The 22,761-nt window shown below is 32.8% G+C and overlaps 1 protein-coding gene across 5 annotated transcripts in view; it reads right to left on the reverse strand.

Annotated features, from left to right (window-relative positions):
- Nucleotides 1-22,761, reverse strand: part of LOC106108010 (TWiK family of potassium channels protein 12-like) — a 212,987-nt gene that overhangs the window by 106,550 nt on the left and 83,676 nt on the right. For 4 of the 5 annotated variants that reach the window (XM_013289102.1, XM_013289076.1, XM_013289110.1 and 1 more), the window contains exon 2: nt 13,456-13,490. The exons of the other annotated variant lie outside the window; for it this stretch is intronic. The gene's annotated coding sequence lies outside the window, so the exon portion shown is untranslated. The remainder of the gene's footprint in view (nt 1-13,455; nt 13,491-22,761) is intronic. 5 annotated transcript variants of the gene reach the window in all.

A 22,761-nucleotide genomic window follows, 5' to 3' on the forward strand; every position in this document is an offset into this window, starting at 1 on the left:
GCCTGAAGTATTCGCTCATCTGCGAGCGTGTAAGTATGGTAATACAATTAATATAGAAAATTTGTCATTATTTTATATTCATACCAAGACCCCAGATGTGAGGTTATTTCAGTAGACGGTTGCAACTTTTCGCCTATTCAGCTGACCCGAATTTTTTTTGTTCCGCGAGCAATTTCAAGTTTATTACGTAATAAAGAAGTTCCATATTTGTAACGACAATGTTTCACTGGTCATTTTGCCGACAAACGGGCAATGGTTGGACGAGTTTTACGCATGGACAGACATAATTTTAAAATTTAATCGTTATGTATTAACTGGCATTTTTTCCCACGAATTTTATAGTGTTCCAATTATTTTAATAAATGCAAATTATTCTTTTATGAGTTCCATAAAATAATAAACGGTAAATTCAAAATGTAAAATTGATTAATATAAATTTAATTCATCAAACATGATCACAGACAGTAATTAAAATAACGCTATACGTACAATCGGGGAAACTGGTGGTGTTCCACCTTAAAAGCTATAATTGAATTTGAAACGAGACGCGCAACAAAAACCAATATAACGCAGCTTACAAATGTGTCTGTACGAAGAAAAGTCCGTTAGTGATACAAGGATAGTACCCCTTTTTTATAATCTGTTCGTTTGCACTCACTGCTATCTAATTAGTTATAGGAAGAGGCGGAGTTCGTCTCGCTGCAATGAACACGGCAATTTTGCCCGAAACACAATAGATTTCCGCGATTGTACATTATTTTTGAAAGTAATGTTTTTCGTATAGAACATATTAACTCAAATCATGTTCAGACTTAAATTGATTGGTCATTAGACGCATATTCTCTTAAATAGTCTTGTTTGTTATTTTAAACTATTTACTACTTAACACATAACATATATCTCAATAAAGAAGCACTTATAATTGAAATAGGGAACTGCAAAAAACTATACCAGGCATGTTGCAATTTTTATGCGTTCTTAGTTTTTATCGCGGCCATAACTAGGCCACTCACGTACTCTGGAAAAACAAGCGGCAATTTTGCTACGACAAGCTTTAAGAATTTTAATTTTTTTAACTACATTAATTGTAAGATTATATTAACTACGTTGTTGGTAGTGACGTTATTCCTTAGATACAATAATTTTAAATTTACAAGTAGTTTTAAATATCGAAATTATGCAGTTATAAACAATTGTAAGTTATTTACTTTTTAATAATAACTTTTATGGATACTTTACCTACATATGGAGAGTTATCTTACTTACTAATATTATAAATACGAAAGTTTAGATGGATTTTTGATAGAGTATGTAGCCTAAACTTCTGAACCAATTTCGATGTAATTTGGCATAGATGTGGAATTTGTAGAAGAACACATAGACAGCTTATTTGTATTTTTTTTTCTATTTTATACGGACGGAGTTGTGGTCGAAAGCTATTCACAAATAAATTGCTAAATTTAATAGTTAAGCGTCAGTTTCAATCAAGGTCACATCGAGTCAATCGTAAGTAATACAATATGTAGATAAAACCGTATAGTGTGAGTCCAGAGGAGGTAGATCTTATTACATTAGTGAGCTGAACGTCGCGGTGCAGCGGACTGTTACAATGCGACGACAGAATAGAATTAATTTCCCTTTAAAATGTAATACTCTTATATTAAAAGTTTTTAATTTAAGATATATATGGAGGAATTCAATATTTAGTGATGCGTGAATTAGTAATACATATTCAGAGTAAATATTTTATGATATATTTAATGTGACTCGGGGTTTAAATTTTCTTTCACGATAAAAACGCCAGAATGATACGTTTTACGAAAGTTTTCATGAATTGTTATACAAAATTAATAAGCAATTTATTGCAATACTAAAAGCGTAATTTCATTAATTTATTATCCAGTCTTTACACAGCATGCGGGAGTCCTCGCATAAGGGCTGGAACCCACTTGAGTATAATGCACAGTATAGTTAGTAGCTAACCTAACGCTTAAGGGCCCGACTAATAAAACTTACTTTCAAACTTTTTTCTCGAAACACCCTGTAAAATCCGGAAAATACTAGGATGCTCCGAAAGAATAATTGAATAATTTTATTAACGAAATGAAACTGTTGAGGGTAAGGGAAAATTCTCAGACAATTCCGCAACGTTACCAGCGCAGCGTAAAGAATTTTATCGCGGCAACGAGGTTCCCTCAAAGATTGCATTATCTCTGGATGAGGCTACAATGTTGATTGAGAAGAATTTGCATTCTCCGGATATATGAATCTATGTTATACGAACAAACAAATTCTGATTTACAATCGAAAAAATATTTCAATACGCGCACACCACATACGGTATTTATTGTGATGAAAACACAAAATGAAAAACAAAATACATCCAGAGCGCTTATCACGAATATTCGTGTAAATTTTTGTAACGTCATCGATAAAAAATTCAATAGATTTGTGCAGAATACCGAGCTTTAAAATACACTAAGAAATAACATACAAATTTTGATGACAATACGTTGTCGCAACTATCACCCTAATATTCGTGATAGACCTTCAAAGCTTAAAGCAATAGTTGAAACAAAAGTTTAGACATTTTTACCTCTAGACGCTTTTTGCTCTCATTATTTTTTAATACTAATTACCTATTCAAAAGTCACATCAAAACAACAAATTAACAACAATATTTTGAAATGGCTGTTTAACTACATGTCATTAAAATTTGCGTGGTAAAGGTAACCAGAGATCATTAAACTTTGCGTGTTGAAAGGCAATAAGTTAAAACGCGTCGAGCACAAAACTCGGTGAGTCGTAAATCTTCGGTATAAAAATAATGTCACGTAAAAATTTAGGCTTGCTATATCCCTTAAGATTGAATGTGGATGGCGACAAAGGTAGAGGAAGACCGAAGAAAGTATGGATTGTGTGAAAGAGGATATGTTTAAGAAAGGTGTGGATTCAGATATGACGGCTGATAGAGATGTATGGCATATGCTGTGCCGACTCTCCGTAAGGGATAAGGGCAAGTGGATGATGATGATATCCTTATACCAGCCTCTGTGTTCTTTTAGACTATCCTCTACATTTATACTAAAATTCATCGCAATCGGTTCACCCGTTTAGGCTACAACAACAAACATCCATCCATCTAAACTTTCACATTTATAATGCTGTTTTTATTTATTCTTTTTGCACAATATTAGTATGAAGTATGATAGTGTAATGTAATTATTCTAAGAAAGTTGAGCTCGACTATATACAATGTGATACGCTCGATAACACAGTATTGTTTTGACAAACAAAACTTAGTCTACACGCGACATGTTACAAGAAGGTCTCGCTACACCATTTTGCGGTTTATCTAACTGCAAACTTGGAAACTATGGTATCATCTACAATTTATTAGTCTTTGACGAATAAAATGTATTTCGTGCACATTACAATTCAAGTCTTTAGCCCCTAAGCCACCGAGGATCTTGTAATGAAATATAATAACTAGCTGTTGCTCGCGACCTTGTCCGCGTGCAATTAAAAAGTAGTAAAAAATATATCCTATGTTACTCAGTTAAAACGTTGCATTTTGAATGTTGAAAGAATTTTTGAAATCGGCCCAGTAGTTTTTGACTTATTTCAATACATACAAAAACACAATTTTCCTCTTTATAATATTAGCATAGACTAGCTGATGCTCGTGACTTCGTCTACATGAAATTTAAAATATAGCCTATGTTACTCACATATAAATTACCTTTCTAACGGTGAAAGAATTTTTAAATCAACACAGTAGTTTTTTAGTTATTTCAATACATACAAAAATACAGAATTACTAATCTTTTCTCGTTATACTATAAACGTATTGTGTTCTATAATTTCTTTTCTTGCTCTCTAAATAAACTAACACATTGCATGTCACAACCTCTTATTGATTGGTCTCTGAATATAGATAAAGCTTCTCCTATATTCGAGAGTATTTATTGTTTAGAAAGGCAAGTCAAAATTAAGAATAGCTCCATGATAAACCCCGACACGTATCACGTCATCGAGTTGACTCCCCGTATCGTGTAATTGGAAATACACGATAGTAATTTAATTCCCTCATCGTTCCAGACGATGCTATCGCGCCCGAGGGGATTATCTTTTATTGCCGACAATTTTCGCAACTGGCATGCAATTTTTTCCCTATAGATAATTCGAACACTTTTATGTTATAACTCGACTACTTTTAAGTTTTTATGTGGCCCTGAGGTGAGAATGTTTCCTCGTTTAAGTTTATGAGCGGTTTTAGTGTTATTTTAATATTGGTACATTTATAAACATTATTTTTTAATAGTAGCGTGATAAACTTTTAATCACGTATGAGTATATCCACGCGGAATTTAAAAAAAAAGTTTACTAAAAAATAAAAATGAAATAAAACAGAATAATATTTAATCCTTAACAACACTACAACACAATTAGAAATAACAAAAAAAATGTATTAGTAATTAAATAAAAGATTATAATGAGATTTGCAATGCTGACTGCATTGGATTCACGCCTTATATTATTAGTAGACTATATGTTCTTCCAGAGTATGTTCTACGTCTAGGACGATCAGCGAGGTCGGTTGAGCCGCTGTTGATACGTAGTAACATCGATCTATCTAAACTATCGCATTTTATAATATAAGTATAAGACAACATTTTTAGTTGGAATTTAAAAGAAATGGTTGATATGGTAACGTTTTACAAGACTCATGGAAATAATATGCAAAATATGAATATTTACTTATGCAAATACTTTATTAAATCATACTAATGTTATAAATGAGAAAGTTTAGATGGATGGATTTTTGTTAGAGTTTGTAGCCTAAACGTCTAAACGGATTTCGATGAAATTTGGTATAGAGGATAGTCTGGAAGAACACATAGGCTACTCACTTTATTTTTTTTTAATTCCACTCGGATAGAGTGGCGGGCAAGAGCTAGTATTAAATTAAAGTTAATCTAAGCTGTTATACAATTTAAATAACATAAAGGCAATCTCTATCGGCTGTATTTTTGTATAAACTCAAATAACCTCATGACAGGATATTTTGTAAGAAATATTTCAAGGAATAAAAGGTCCGGCGACATTTTTCTTACCTTTCACATTTAATAAATTGACAACGGCTAACATTTTACCGATATAAAGCCGAACTAGATTTATTTCATTTCTTTCTAAATGTCGTAGGTTGACTTTTACTATATTAGTATTAAATGCTACCCACAACTCCATTCAATGAAATTAAAAAAAAAATCTATGTGTTCTTTCAGACTGCTCAACATCTAAAGCTGGGTTTCTGAAGTTTCCATTTACTTTATCATTACCTAATGATTAATCAATGTTAGAATAAATAAATTGATTAACAAAATGCAAACCAAAATAGCATTTCAAAAACGACACGAGTAAATTATAACAAAACATTTTTTTTATTAAATTGTTTCTCTTGCATGTCCTTGTGTAGTGTTTCCGCATATTACCTTCGTTGGGCTTTAATAAGTTTGTCGCAGGTTATTTAATGAACGCGACAAAAAGTCCATTATCGGCAAGACATTACCTTGTTAGAGGCTATATTTCCTTTTAAAGAAATCGGTTTTCCTTTTATTTTCACTTACAAAATTATACACTAAAAGGTGTGGGAAAGCTACGATAAAATGGTACAAAAAAGCGGAACAACTAGAGTTAAGTCTAATAATTGTTGTTTTTAACTAGATTTAACAAAAATAATATTGTAATTCAAGTATTAATAAGATAAAATTCAAAACGCGTATCATCCTTAAAATCCGTATACGAATAGAAGAGAGAGAGTATTACAACGAAATACAAAAAAAAACTGTATAACCCTTGATTCCGATGAAACACAAAAATAATTGACGCACCTTTGTTCTCGAAGGATAAAAAAAATTTCACCGGTTATATTGCATGATAGTTGTTGTATAAAACGAAATATAGTTAACAATCAGACGTCCAACACAAAACATTTCATAGAATCTTGACAATTAAAGGGCTTACCACAAAACATTTAATAGAAACCATTCGTATTGACATCGAGTTTGTACGATATTTGATCGGGGGTAAAAGTAACTAAGAAACTTGCAAGCAGGATTTTTTAAAACATTTCCATTCAGATTATTCTAATTTTTAATTGTCTATGTATTCATATCCTACAAGCACTCAGAACCCTTTAAAGATTAACAAAGTATTATTTCAGTTTAGATTCCTAAAGTAATTCATTAACTTCACTGAATGGGTCAGTTACATTTTAGTAGCGTGTGATATCTCAAATAATCTTAAATACGTAACACATTCTAAATCGTCTTTAACTGTATCGGACTACCAATAAAATTCCCCATCAAACCCTCCTTAGTAATTGGAAGCATACGTTCGTAATGTAATAAATACGTCTTATCAGTGGAAAAGGTCTAATCGTATACTAAACAACTTATCTTTATTGCTATCAGAGATACGGACTTTTACACGACTTATTTCTTCAAAGTAATTTTCATTAAATCGTAATTCTATCCAATCTTTACTAGCAAATCTTACAAGATGTAATGCCATGTGAATTTTAATGCCGCGATTCTTTCGAATTATCATAGCTATTCGTTTGTTTCTGACTTATTTTTACGCTATCTGTCGTCGTTTTAAAAAATATTTAACATTCTCACTGGCCAGTACTCTTTGGTACCATCTATCAAAGAGGTTGAATGCATGAAAAAACTCTTTGCTCAACAACAAAACATTTTGTAACAGATAAAGCAAATATACATTTTTTCAAATAGCAGACGTGTTCTTTATGTGTACCACATTATGGTAAACACGCTTGTTGCGAGTTATTATAATAAATTGACAGCATAAAGTTTTTTCAGTTAAAATCCATTTGAAAACCGAAATCGAATTTTAATCTGGAGGAAATGAAATTTAATCAAAGCCTCGGTGGACGACAAAAAGTCCATTATCGGCCACCCTTCTTACCTTGTTAAAAGCTTCGCTTCCTTTGCCTTCCAAATAGATCCATTGGTTCCTTTTTAGTTAGAGTACATTAATATTAAAAACTTGGAAGTGTCTTAAAATCTACGGTATTAAGGATGTGATGTAATAAATCCGAATTCCAAATTCAAAATTGTTATCGTCTAATGATGTTTTTTTTTTCGAGTGGCCAATATCTGTATTAGTTATCATAACATTAGGAGCCCGCGCAACATACAGACTTTTAATCGGCAATAGTTTTGTCAGGTCGGACTGTCGCTAAAATAATATAAAACTGAATCAATCACTCAACATGCTCGTACTGATCAAGCGTTAGACTAAACTATCGGCCAACAAAAGTCTGTACTCTGCGGGGACCTTAAGTAAATAAAACACTGTATTCATGATTCAGTCCTTATATTTAACGATATCAGCATTCGTATAAAAAGTTCAGAAAGAGTTATTCATTTATAAAAGGCGCCGTATAAGCTTCGGTACGTAAGGACCTTTCATCGCTAACGTACTCGTTTATAGAAGGCAAACGGTCTATTGATACCACACCCTATAAAAGAGGATTAAAAACCTCGGAAATAAAAAAAATATATAAAGCTATCGGTCATCCGTACTTTAACATCACAGCTTGATGTTTATTCGTTCACATACAAACCAATGTCATCATCTTCCTCCTTATCCTACTCCCGTAGTGGCGCAACATGTTTTTGTCCTCCACATAACTATATCTTCCGTCATCTCAGTCATCACACCCTTCTTGATCATGTCCCCTTTCCCGCAATCCATCCATCTTTTTCTAGGTCTACCGCTACCGGTGTACCCTTCCACACTAACTTTCTCCTTACATACAAACCAATGTATCATATCGTAATGTAATCAAAAAGATAATAATCTGTAGAATTATTTTAATACGAGTACGTGTACACTTCTTATGTTATTGACTTCTATAATACCACAATGCATTAAAGCGGAATTACACAATGCGTATACACACGTCATTAAAATATCAAAGAGTTCATATGAGACGAGACGTGTGACAAACTTTTGATACCTCTCAACCCCAATTTACATGCACGTAGGTGTCAGAAAAATGTACTAGTTAGCGTTTAAACTTGCCAGCAGCTGGTATTCAATACCACTACTCTCACTCCCGTACTCTACTACCTTTGTCTCATTAAAAAGGTCCGTATAGTCACGTATCGAAATCTTTGATCTTTATTTAATCTGTTCCTATCACAAAGGTAAAAGAAGATAGGCAGAAAAATACTTGAAGCATGTTTAACTACTTGGCCGTACGTAGTTGGTGCTCAAAGAGAACGGATTTAGTGTCCTCGAGCAATTCCCCGCTGTAAAGAGATCAATGTACTTACTACAAACGATAAGCAGCTTTATTTAATATTTTCTATTCTGTTAACGAACAACGTAACGTTTTATTTTATTTTATAGTAAACAATTACATTATTAAATGTCGATGATTACTTTAAATCAGTTTATTGATATCGATATTTTCTGGTTCTACTTTGTAATATAACGTCATCATTTATTACTTTTTAGTATATCACAACTCAATTTTCATCTATAAAGATTAAATGGTTTTGAAAATAGCACTTTAGAAGGTATATTTTCACGAGCAAATGTGGTTACTAAAGAACATTCGAGATCAAATAAATCGATCAGGGCGCGCAGCGGGGTCTATAATTTTGCGGTGGACGTCCTGTGGATTTTAATGAATCTTTATATAACATCTATAATAAACAGAAACCAGGAAGAATTAACCTCACTATAAAAAAAAATAATAGACAAAAACATTTTAAAATTGGTAGAGCCTGCTTTGACATCTTCGCGCGAATGGATCGGATAGCCCTATCAATACCACATAGAAGACAGGCGTCAAGTGGGATCAATTCCGCGCATCCGATAAGTGTGGTGCTGAGGGCTTAACGTTGGTCCCTTTTTCTTAAAGAAAAGGAAGGGAACGTAGAATTGACGGTGCAGGAAACGCATGGGAAGGGAAAATACCCTTTTTATCTGTGTCTCCTCCTCTGTCGATTAAGGGTAGGCAACGCATCTGTAATTGCGGATGTCTATGGGCAGCAGTCGCTTCGCCATTTTAGCGGATTCAGATGGCCGCTTGATCGTTTGACATCTTGTAATATAACAAAAAAAAACGCAAAATCGATAGAGACAACTACTCGTATAATAAAGTACATCGTAACTTTTAAATAATCATCATTTTATAGCATTTTAACCTATAAAAAAAAACAAAAGCGTTTCGTGATTGGAATTCACAGCAATTTCGCAGCAGTACGTGCGGTAGGAGATTTACCTACGACTTCCATAGTCGGTTTATTCAAACCGTGCACGCGTGTAGCGGAATCCGATCTAACTGCGAATAGGATTTAAACGGAACAAAACAAAAGGTATTTGAAATATTTTTAAGCCAGTACTATCAAACAGTTACAATAAGTAGATTTTATTTAGCAATTCCTTACTTATTGAGTCTCCCATTTAAGATACAAACATCAACAGTTAGAACTAACTTTGAATTCTCAATGTCTGATTGCTTGATCATGGAACATGTCATGGAAACAAAAATATAGTTAGTTACTGCTTAAACACTATATTATTACCGACTGGTAACATTATAGAAGATAAATAAGTATACAGGACGTATTTAAAAAACACAATCAACCGACGGACACGCCATTTCAGCAAATCTACTACACTTGTTGGTTTCAGAACCATAGCCATTTCCTATCAAAATCGATCTTGAGACTTTGTGTGCATGTTAGATGATTTGGTAGACACAATAGGTATAATTTTGACCGTATAAAACATCCTAAAGAAATCTGTTTCTAACAGACTGTTAGCCTATCAGTTATTTTGGCAACGTTAATATTAATTTCGTCTGCTCTTTTCGTTGCATAATTTTGTTCCAGTAACTGTAATCAAAACCTTAAACTTCACAGAAATTAAAGCACGCAAGCAATCATCAAAATAGGTCAGAGCTAGCGTTGCCGCGAGCTGTGACGCTGCTTTATACGATACCCGCAATGTGCCATCGCAGAGCTCAAAGCTTGCCAACGTCACTGGCGCAATCTCCCAGATCTCTACCATACGGCTCTACTTGATGAATCGAAGCCACCTCCATTTAGTCTCGTTGCCAAATTCGAATTAAATCGAAGATTTGAATATTGCTAAGATGATTTAGAAGTAAGAACTTCTACAAGGATTACTTAAAATTATTAGTAATTTACCAATTTACGTATTTAGAATTATGGGGTTGGAACCCATAATAGCAAGATCAGCAATCCTTGAGTCTATTGTCACAGCATCTTAGGAGTTCAAAGACTTATGGTTGGTTTCCCAGCTACGTTTAACCATTCATTAGAGTTTTTAGTTCGATAACTTCATAAACTACGTAACTTCAGTTTTACTCTGTTGAAACATACTCAACCTGACACTAATTAATCATTAGGTAACTATAAAATAAATGGTAACGTCAACAACCATAAGTAATGTTTATTGAATACACCAACGCTTGGAAGATAGATTGTATGCCGTTTCATAAGTGCGTAGACATCCTACTTGTGAAGTCCCAAATGACATACAAGGACTTTGATAAAAAGTGTGTATATGACCTTATTTTGTATCAAGATCTTGTGTACAAGTGGCCTTGAGAATGAGAGATTGTGTTATTATAAGTATAACGTAACAAAGCTGTGCTCAAAACTAGTTCCGCTGAGCTCTACTGGGACTGATCCATCATATCTGACAGCCATATTAGAAGCAATAAGACCCTCCATTTCACTCTTTTAATACACGTTTCTTTTTGATAAAGCGTATCCGATATTTTTATTCTCATACAATGCGTTCTTAACATTTTTCTATATTGAAAATGGTGCTTTTCAAAACAAAATATTGTTTTTTCAGAAACATTCAAACAAACTTTTTACTCGATACACTTATACTATAGATATACTTTGATCTCGATGAAATTTGGCATAGACGTAGAGGATAGTCTGGAAGAACACATAGGCTACTCGCTTTTGTGTTTTTTAATTCCACGCGGACGGAGTCACGGGCGAGAGAGTAAGAAATTAAATGAACCTATTGTAGATAAATCGTATTCCACGCGGTTAAACTGACGTGAAAATATAAAATGGCAATGTGATCAATTTAGGGCCAATTTTCCAGCTAACCTATTTTACGCGCTGCGCTGAGGTGTAGTTCACATTATTAAGCAAGCTCATTTTCCACATCAATACACATCCTCTGATACAATCTGCTATAAAGATACTGTCGCCTTCGATAGTTCTCTGACAATTCTATATAAAGTCTATGAATAGACGTTCATACACTTCGAATAGAATAACAAACCTAACCTCAAAAAGTGTAAAACCTTGATTTTTATTTGAGTTTGATTTTCAATTCAAATAGTTAATCATGTCAATCTTGGACTAAAGATTACATACATATATTAATAGTATGTTGTGGGCGTCTAAAGCATGAAGTTAATCCATACTAATATTATAAAGAGGAAAGATTTTTATTTTTTTGTATGTATTGAAATAACTCAAAAACTATAGGTCCGATTTAAAAAAAATCTTTCACCGTTTGGAAAGGTAATTTATCTGTGATGTTACTCACACTAGGTTAGGCTATACTTTTTATTGTTTTTTTTTAATTCGCAGCTAGTACATTATAGAGAACATCCAAACCTTTTAAAACTTTATCTTATAAATGTCAAGTGAAATGAATTCCCAAATTAAATAAATTATTGAAACATTTATAGAAATCTTCAAATCTATTTTAAGAGATAATAAAGATTCATCTTTAACAATTTCTTAACACTTAATTCCGTTATAATTTCAGTTCATATCTTAATTGGTAAATTAGACAAGACTCTTGACATTTGATGGACGTCTATTATAAATTCATTAGAAATTGTATCCGTTCAGGAATAAATCTCAAATGAATACTGAAAGAAGTGGCAATTTAGTTTGTAAGAAAAGGTCACCATTATTGGTGATTGAATGGAAGTTTTAACAAAGTGAAATTGACTTTGATTAATTGCTAATTAAACTCATTTATGATTTAGAAAGGTTATTAAAAAACTTTCCGAAACGTAGTTATTAAATCCATTACTTAGCTTTAACTTGCCTAGCTTTAATGCGTCTTAAGCTTAAGGGACAGATCTACAAGTCCATCATAAGAGCTGTCGTATTGTATGGATCTGAATGTTGGGCCACCAAAGTTGCGGATGAAAGGAGATTGCCTGTGGCTGAGATGCGTATGTTAAGATGGATGTGTGGTGTGACAAGACTGGATAAAGTTAAGTATGTGTACATTAGAGGAAGTTTGAAAGTAGCGCCAGTGTTGGAGAAATTGAGAAGCAAAAGGTTAGCGTGGTATGGACATGTTATGCGACGAGATGATGGGGACATAAACCAGAAAGTGTTAAGATTGAACGTGGATGGCAACAAAGGAAGAGGAAGACCGAAGAAAGTATGAATGGATTGTGTGAAAGAGGATATGCTTAAGAAAGGAGTGGATTCAGATATGACGCCTGATTGAGATGTATGGAACATGGATAGAGATGTATATGACCCTCCGTAAGGGATAAGGCAAGTGGATGATGATGATGATGACTTAAGCTTTAACTTAGAAGTAATGTAATTTTCATTTTAATACTCTGATTTAAGAATAATGACATTAAAGCTACAAACTATTTATAAAAATAAAAATTTAATTTGTAATGTTTGGAAAACGCTAACACTAAATATGATTAAAATAAAATACGAATTGATGTATTCTCGTATTTTAAGAATTCGGTTAAAAAATACACAAGTATCAAATCACAGAATCGAAGTTTATAATTCTCGCGCTACACACGCTCAGTTTTATCTGAACAGTAAAGTTTTACCTTTGAGTAAACTATCGCAAAACTAACTAAATATTTTGTTGCACAACTAATGATCGAGTAGTTTGCGCACCATATAATTTAATAGGAATTAAAACGAGACTAAATAGTTGTGCGATAGTTTAGTTTCAGGTGTGCGCACGCTCATAATCTCACAAAACTGGGAACTGTTCAGTTTTCAGTATTACCTGCACAGATTAGATTTATCTGATCAGTTCAGATAGAAAAGTGTATAGCGCGCTTCATTCTTTATGTTGGCAACCCTGATTTTTTTACATGAAAGCAATCGGGCAACTAGATCACAGGATGTTCTCTGACAAACAACATCCTCGATTGTCAAGAACATAATTTATTGATAAGCCTGAAGCGTACTCTTCGTATTAAAAAGAAATACTTTAAGGTGTTTACGGTTTCAGTTGTTTTGTAACGCTTTTTGTCTGTTCAGCTCGTTTACTGTGACTAAAATATTAACTGCTTGTATTAAATTATAATTTTTATATTAAATTAAAATTAAAAACTTATTTTATAACTCATACCTTGGATTGTTAAACAACTCGAGTACGTAACATACCTGTAAAAACAAAAAACAACATGTTTCATAATTATACAAATAAAACGTACTAATAACTAACTAGTTAAACAATTTACATTTTCTCTGAATAGACTGTAGTTGGCAATATCTTAGTCATATTTAGAACGTGCGCGCTACCGAAAATATCGCACAACTTTTTAGTCTCGCTTTAATTCCTATGAGCTATGGAGGTGCGCATACTACTCGATTTTTAGTTCTGAATCTAAACAGTTGAATGGACTACGAAACAATAGACAATCGAACAACAATTGTGCGATTTATAGACAAAGTTACATGCTCGATCTAAAAGTAGAAAATATGTCTGTTTCATTTTGTGTAAATTTAACCATTTCATAGATTACATTTAAAATGTTGGAACCTTAAGTAATTAAAAATGCTTAAGGAATGCATTAAATGTAGTTTTCTGGGTCACCATCGAGTTGGTGGCTTAAAAGTTCCTTTGACAGCGACTGAGAAGTTGTTTCAAACTAACACAAACTGTTTCTGTGATATTTATGGTAAGCAACGCTCGCAGCTATTCAAAGCAGTCAACTGGAATAGTATTTTATTAAAATTTGTATTGTCGCAGTAAAATTTGTCTTGGAATTCCAACTTTTTCTAGTTAAAACTTGCAACATGCGTAATAACTACATATATCTGTGTACAATTAGTATTTTTGCCTCTCTTTCTCTCGCTTTAAAAAAAACTGAAATCACAACATTTTAGCATAACGCATACTTAAATTAGACTTGATACTAATATTATAAATGCGAAAATGTGCATTGGTAAATGTTTGTTACGCCTCTCCAAAATAGCATAACGCATCTCGATGAAATTTAGTACACATGTAGATCATAGTCTAGAACACTAGCTAGTAACATAGTGTTTTATTTTATTTTACTTAATTCTACTTTATATTGTTTTATTTATTTGCTAAGATTTTTTTATTATTTCGCGCGGACGATATCGAGGAAAAAGTTAGTGCAATTATACATGACACTTAGGTATTTGTAAAACCATAAAGTTTTAATCCTAGGTTCTATTTTCACACCTCACTGTGTGTACTATTTTCTACATTTTTTTTTGGAACACAAACAGAGTTACTGACATTTATTATTTATTGCGGAAGCGTAAATTTGTGTGGGATTGTTATTGATTACAAATTTAAATATTCACGAATACACCCAACTCATCATAACGCATGTCAAAACATACACAGGGTTGTGGGGAATATATTTCCATGATCACGTATCAGTCTAATACGAGCATTGTTATTCAACGTTTTTTTTAATGACTCGCAAATTGCTTAGACAATGTAAGGATATGTGGTGTTTTTATAAACAAAATTGTTTGTTTTTAAACCCTCTTTCTAGAAGAAACTGTTCTTTAACTATAATTAATTTGATGTTATGTCAAATCTAACTTCTATTATAAATGCGAATGTTTAGATGGATTGTTGTTTGTTACTCTATCTCCAGAAAGGCTTTAATATGACATAGATAGATAACATCTGGAAGAACACATAGGCTACTAATTAAGTTGTTTTTAATTCCGCGCAAACGGAGTCGTAAACGGGCGAAAGCTAGTGAATAAATAAAAATGAAGGTGATCAAGAAACATAATTTTTAGTTTAACATTTTTTTACTTATTTTATTATTTTTTTAATCAAGGCGACAAAGAAGCCTTTTATAACAAAGCTATTTTATAACAAGAAAGCATTTTCCTTTATCCGTATTAATTCATTAATTTATACTGCAATATATAAAGAAGACAGATAAACCGATAGTAGCGCCATTCTCACCGGCCTTCATAACTTTCCATCATCATCTTCCTTCTGATCCTACTCCCGTAGCGGCGCAACGGTTTTTTGTTCTCCACATAACTCTATCATACGTCATCTCAGTCATCACTCTCTTCTTGATTGTCACCTTTCACGCAATCCATCCATCTTTTTTTAGGTGTCCACATAACTAACGTTCTCCTTGTTACATGCGATTCATCCCTCCTCATAACATGCCCATACTAAACCTTCATATCCTTATTTGACTCTGTTTATTCTAATTATAAATAATTTTAGCGTACATTCCATGTTTGAAGACTTAACATTTAATCTTTAAATATATTCAGGCACGCAGGAGCGTTAGAGCTTAACGGTTGTTTGTTTGTGTTCCCATCTCTATTTAACGCAATGAGAAACTTTAATTAAATGGGTGAAAATGAGAACTCATTCAAACGATTTAAAATTCAAATGGACTACAAAATGATTTAGAGATTTAATTTCCTTTGATATTTTCATAAAGATCAAAGGGATAATAATTAATTAGATTTCTATAGGAAATATTATCATATCAATATTAACTAAGTCATAATTTATCTTTTGTCTGCTTTTAAAACTGTTATGTGAGTTTTTTTTAATATTATAAGGTGGCAAACGAGCAAGCAGACACCTGAATCCGCCAAAACGGCAAAGCGACCACTGCCCATAGACATTCGTGATAGCGGATGCGTTGCCTACCATTAACCGACGGAGGATGAAACGCACATAAAGAGAATATTTCCTCTCCCTATGCGTCTCCACTACCGTAAAATCCACGTTCCCTTTCCATTCTATTCTTTTGAGAAAAAGGGTGTGAAGGAAAAGGGACAAAAGTTGCGCCTCCGCGACCACACTCATCAGACGAAACGCGGAATTGCTCCCACTTCACGCCTGCCTTCTGTGTGGTCGTGATATTGCACCGGGCGAGCCGAACTATTCGTGCGAAGATGTTAAAGCAGGCTCTACTACTGTTAAGAGGTAGAAAATAATTTAATAACCTCCCATGGGGTTATATTGTCATTGCATAAGAAAGTTTTTTTAAAAAAAAGCTTAATGTGGTAACAAAAGTGTTTAGTTTAAAATTCAATTGTAATCGGCATCTAGGGAGTAGTGTTAGATTAAGAAGCTAAATTATGTAACATAGGCTACATTTTTATTATTATTTTCACGCAGACGAGGTCGGGAGCGACAGCTAGAATAACAAAATACTTATACCTAAAGCAGTGCATATTTATGGAGAAACATATGTGTGTATATAATCGTTGACGTCCATATCAATCAGACGAAGACATAAAACACGTATTTAACTAAACAGTAGATAAATATATTTTTTTCGTAATATGGTACGTCTGAAATACGATAAAGCATTTAAACTGGCCAATTCATTTCGCAAACCTCACTACCGCCTGTTCTTCAACGTGAGAAACGGGATACGAAACAACCGACAAATTGATAACTGTCAGCCATTTGGACGGAACACTCGATCACAAAGGCCTTTTTTAAATATTTAGCTCTATATAGCTTTGGCTCGCAACTTCTATCACGTGGAAATAAAGCAAAGCAATAGGTTCTTCCAAATTTTGTCCAAATTCTTACAGCGGATGTAGTACTATTTGGATATAATCTATACTAATATTATAAACAGGAAAGATTTGTATTTTTTATGTATAGAAATAACAAAAAAATTACGAAGCCGATTTCCAAAATGCTTTTACCATTTAAAAGTTACGTTATTGGTGAGTAATATAGGGTATTTTTTTTATTTTACGCAGACGAAGTCGCGAGCAACATAGTATTAGTAATAATATTAGTATTATTAGTAATAATTATGAAGACGTGTGTTAGTGAAAGTGTGAAATTTTACAATATGAAATGAGTATAGGACTGGCGTTTTTATTCTTATCTATATTTTAAAGAGGAAAAATACTGTGACTCCGAAATGGAAGGCTCGTTGAACCGATTATAACTTTGAAAGGGTTCTTAATCCCCTTAGGGTTGGCATGCGTAAAGATGCGAACAGATTATACTCAAACTCTTTCTCCGACATACATTAGATACAAAAATATAAGCTACCACCAGCCCTGGTATTTGGTAACAGAAAAACAAACGACAACCAACTTTTATTTACTGATAAATTTATCGTTAAAGGATTTTTGGTCAATTCCTGCAATTTTCGAGTAACAAATGAGGAGGGTAATGGACTAATGGTGTTCTTTTCACTAATACATACATTAGTATGCAATCCTTTGATAGACTTTGATAGAGTGGCCCAATTTTAGTCCCTTTCCCATCCCACCTTTTTCTATTACGGAAAGGATTGGATGGGAAAATGGATTTGACGATGGAGGAGACGCATAGAAAGGGAAAGAGTCCTCTTTATGTGCGTCTTCTCCTCCGCGGGATAAGTGTAGGCAACGCATCTGCAATTGCGGTTGTCTATGCCGCTTGCTCGTTTGCCACCTTATATTATATAAAAAAAATATATTACACTTATACAAAATGTTTAACATGTGATAAAATCTACATTACAATTTTCTCAGGACATTTATTTAAACATTTTCGTATATTTTAAAAACGTACGGTAAATAGAACAACGGTTAAGCCGGAACGTGTTTGTTTGCGGCGGGGGCTTAAATTTATGAGTTGATGATTTACTTATGTGACGCATTTTTGTATGCTCCGAGGAAGATTCCACTTCGCTGAAAGCGTGAGCAAATATAACGGAAAAAAAGTTAAATAAACAAGAAAAAAGGCCCTTTTCGCTTCTATTTATATTATTCTGTACAAAGGATTATTATTTTTGATTTTTGTATTATAAATTACTAGCTTTCGTGACTCCGTTCGCGTGGAATTAAAAAAAAGTAAAAATAGCCTCCGTTACTTAGCGATAACATAGCTTTTTAATAGCGAAAGATTTATTAAACTTGGCCCCGTTATTTTTGAGCTAATTCAATACATACAAAAATACAAATCTTTCCTCTTTATTTGTATAGACTAGCTTACGTAACTCCGTCCGCGTGGAATTAAAAAAAATAATAAAAAGCCTATGTGTTCTTCCAGTGTATCCTCTACATCTTTGCTAAGTTCCATGAAGATTCCTAAATAGATAACTCTAGCAAACATTCATCTAAGCTTTCGCATTTATAGTATTAATAAGATTTGACTTCTTCTTGCAGCAATGAACTATGAATAATCCTAGTTTTTACTAAAGTTTTACCCATAAACAAAAGACGATGTGAACCTTTTGATGATGTAATAATTTTAATAATTAAAATAATAATAATTCGGAAATTAATCAAATGTTTGATTTAAATTGTATTAGAAACCTTTCATTGTTTTAGAAGTTATTTGAAATTGTTACTTCAATCATTACGACAGGTGGAAATGAAAACGGTTGATTTTGACAAAACCGATTCACGTAAACGAACTGGCAATTTATACTTCGTCAGTAATAAAATTGTCTATAAATAATATTAATTTCTTAAGTCTATAAAGATCTTTCCTCCCCTTCCGTTTCTTTCGTAAGATTAATGTTTTCACAACTTTGAAAGTCGGATTAATCGTGAAATTTATTAAGCTAAAAGAGATTGTTTTATTCCAAATAAAATTGATATTTTTATAACTTAAACCTCTTTAAACGCGTCAGTTATCCTAACTAGCTACATAGCTACATACAGTTATATTATACTAGCTGTTGCTCGTGACTTCGTCCGCGTGAAATAAAAAAAAAAACATAAAAATGTAGCTTTTTAACGGTGAAAGGATTTTTGAAATCGTTTCAGTAGTTTTGAGTTTTCGAAACATACAAAAGTACATTTTTTCTTTTAATAACATTAGTATAGATATAGTTTAGTATACAAAAGAACCCTACTTGTATCTCCTATGACATACATACGAGACAGTTAGAAATCGATACATTTAACTTAACTCTAACGCCCTTCGCGGATTTTTGACGAAACATTGTTTTTAACACTTTATGATGACATGGAATATACCAAGAAATAAAAATAGTACGTAAACAGCAGATACATCAGTCTGTGGCGGTCAAAGTTACACACATTTTTTTAAAAACGGTCAAGTCTATTAGGCTGCAAATTTTAAAAGAGGCAAATTACAGTCTTATCATTCTGAGGAAAATGTGCATTATTACTGAAGTATTTTCTTAAGCTCTCAAAGAATATTTATAATCGGTCTACAATTTAATAAACTCGTCCACTATCAACCACGGCAGCCAACCAAGCCAGATGTTAAAAGACTTTGTAGAATGCAATCCGCTCTGTAATTAAATTTGCGTCCGGAGAGAATATACTCTGGGAACGAAGCGGTCTTTCTTTGACCGTTGTTCATACATTTTATACGACCCTGGTACATTTAGTTGACACTAGAGTTCTACACGTAACGTATTCCTTTTAAATAAAAGTTTCTCTTTTGAAACATCAATTACTGTATAGACGAACAAGTTATTTGACCCGGTGGGCATAAGTCAAACTAAATTTTTGTATGTGACCAGCACTAGTTAATCAAAAAGTATCACATTATCACTGACCTCTATAAATAGACAAGGCGATATTTTGTGCTAATTTGAATTCCGCCATCTTGGCGCTGATGGTCGCGATTGATGACGGTGGTGAAAATTGGAACTAAAAAGAGATAGAATTTACTGTCTTTACATCAACAGATATATATGACCGTTGCCTGATGTTTTGAATGTTTTTATAAGGTGAAATTTTAGCCCATTGTGCTCGTCGCAAATCTCGTCGCGGTTAAGTCGGAACGAAACAAAAGCTGTAATTTCCAAAGACCTATCCATTTATACAGAGCAGTATTCCAAACTCTCAACTATCAACAATCCGAAAATATATTTGATCCCGTTTCGATTAGTGAATGAAAAATTTGAAAGGAGTCGACTCTAAAGGTACAAAGTACAAGGTACGATGTACAAAGCATTGTATACGTCACGAAATACAGAGTACAGAGTACGATTACTGCCGCGAGGATGATAAATGATATACTATTCATACTCGTGCTGAATAAACATGCGGGTAAACCTCTCAGCTATTGTTGCGAATTACTAGTACACTTATCTCGACTTCTATACAATGCATATGAAAATATTTATGAAAACATATTTTTATTATAAGGCTACCTGAATTTGCCAAAATAGCGAAGCATTGATAGACATTTTCTCTCTATCTGCTCTTATAATTTTGACCCAGTCAAAAGTGTAGTAAGAATTTTTTAAACGTTAATAATAACGCGTACATTTAAACGAATAATTACGTTAATCGGGTAAAAAATTTTTAGATGTTTTTATTTAAATAAATAAATGTTTATTTATTACAGATTTATTTAATGTATTTTAATAAAATAAATCTAATTAAAATTGTAAAACCTGGATGAAATTATTTATTTAATTATTGTTAAGTTAAATAAAGTAACATTTACCGAAGTGACCGCTTATACCGCATTTTGCTGCCGTAAAATATCACGAATTGTAACATAATCTGATGTTGGACATTTTTGATAATTTAATTCCGGTCGCGTTTGGTTTTACGTTCATTATTGGTAAAAGCCTCCTCTTGTCGCAAACAGATTTATTTCTGACCTTAAAATAATTAATGAATCCGAGGACGAATTAATGAAAACTCCGAATAAAATTATTATAAAGTTAATTTTTATTCAAGGATTTTATAATTATAATACCTTCATTTTTTACAAATGTAATGAACTAGCTGTTGCTCGTGAATTCGACCAGGAGAGATTAAAAATAGTACAAAATATGCCCTATGTTATTCACAGATAAATTACCTTCCTAATGGTGAAAGTTTTTTTTAAATCGGCCCAATAGTTAATTCGTGAATCAAATGCATACAAAAATATAAATTGTATAGATATACATTTGTACCTATACACCATTGAATGTAAAATTTTATTTGAATTATTGTATTATTGTCAAGCAAGAAGAAATACTTGATTACTTGTAGTCTATAAATACAACAGTGTAAGCCCACGGTTACATTAACATTAGAAAAAAATATTAAATTCTATCAGCCTTACAAATAAACGCGGTATAAAGTTACTTAGTAATAAATAGAGTATAAGCAAAATTTGTACTAATATCTGCTTATACTCAGTTATAGCTTATACTCAGTATGTTTTTCTGAAGTGTATTAATCTTACTAATATTATAAATGCGGAAGTCTGGATGGATGGGTTAGAGTTTGCAGCCTAAACTGCTGAACGGATCTCGATGAAATTTGGCATAGATGTAGAAGATAGTCTCGAAGTACACATAGGGTATTGTTTTTTCTAATTCCACGCGAACGGAATCGCGGGCGAAAGCTAGGGTAAAATATAGGTACTACATGCACGTTCATCCATTACACGGATTGCTCCTGTTGTGTCTTTGTGAATACTAAGAACGACGAATACTGCGTTTTTAATTTTTCAGAATGTAGTCGCGAAAGTAATCGCCTACATTCCACTCCACATATTTAACTAAGATATATTGTCTTGAAAGATATCTCAAAACGACAATAAGTTTTTCTTAGAAAATTTCATTACGTAATTTTAATTTAAACAAAACAACAATTTTTTTTAATAACCACTACCTTAATTATTAACCATTTATTATAATAAAAGCGAAGGTTTGGATGGATGAATGTTACTTCGTCTTTAAGACGTCTGTGTCTTTAAAACGGTAATAAGGATTATGTTGAAATTCACAAATATAGTCACAGAGTCTGGATGAACACTATGCTTATTATTTTGATTCCGAACAGATTTTTAAAGAACCAAGACCAGACATATTGTAATTTTACATAACACTCAGTTTATAACAAAATTGCATCAGTCATTATAACACCGGCACTAACTTTAATAAGATAGATTAAGTACACGCTCGTATAACTTAAGTCCATCAAAAAACTTTAATAGCCCACTGAGTTGGTATTTCTCTCATTAAGAGAGTTTCGTCTTGTATTAAAATGGGATGTAAAGTAGAGCCAGCTGGCACTTAAAGTACTAATTCGTATAATCTCTACAATATTTCATTAAATGCAACATACCTCGACTTCACACGGATAGTAATGATGCCACAGACATTCCGAAAATTGCCTTTAACTTGTTACCGACAGCGCGGCAGCCAAAAATGCAAAACAAAACTTTTTCTTCTAATTAAAACATCTTCATAACTTATTTACATAATTTACAAATAACAAAAACTATATCGCAATCACATCTTGTACGCGCCTCTTTTCCTTCTCCTATTTTTGTCATCTTTTCTTTAATACTTAAACCATGCTAATGTCTCGGTGGCCAGTATTCAACCTCTTTGGCTGTATTCACACTTGTCAGCCAAAGAGGTTGTATTTTTGACCGACTTCCCAAAAGAAGGAGGTATTCAATTCGTCGGTATATTTATTTTTTTTTTTTTTTTTTTTTTTTTTTTTTTTT

This window comes from Papilio polytes, unplaced genomic scaffold (genome assembly GCF_000836215.1).
Source record: "Papilio polytes unplaced genomic scaffold, Ppol_1.0 DF824269.1, whole genome shotgun sequence".
In the NCBI taxonomy this organism is placed as follows: Eukaryota; Metazoa; Arthropoda; class Insecta; order Lepidoptera; family Papilionidae; genus Papilio; species Papilio polytes.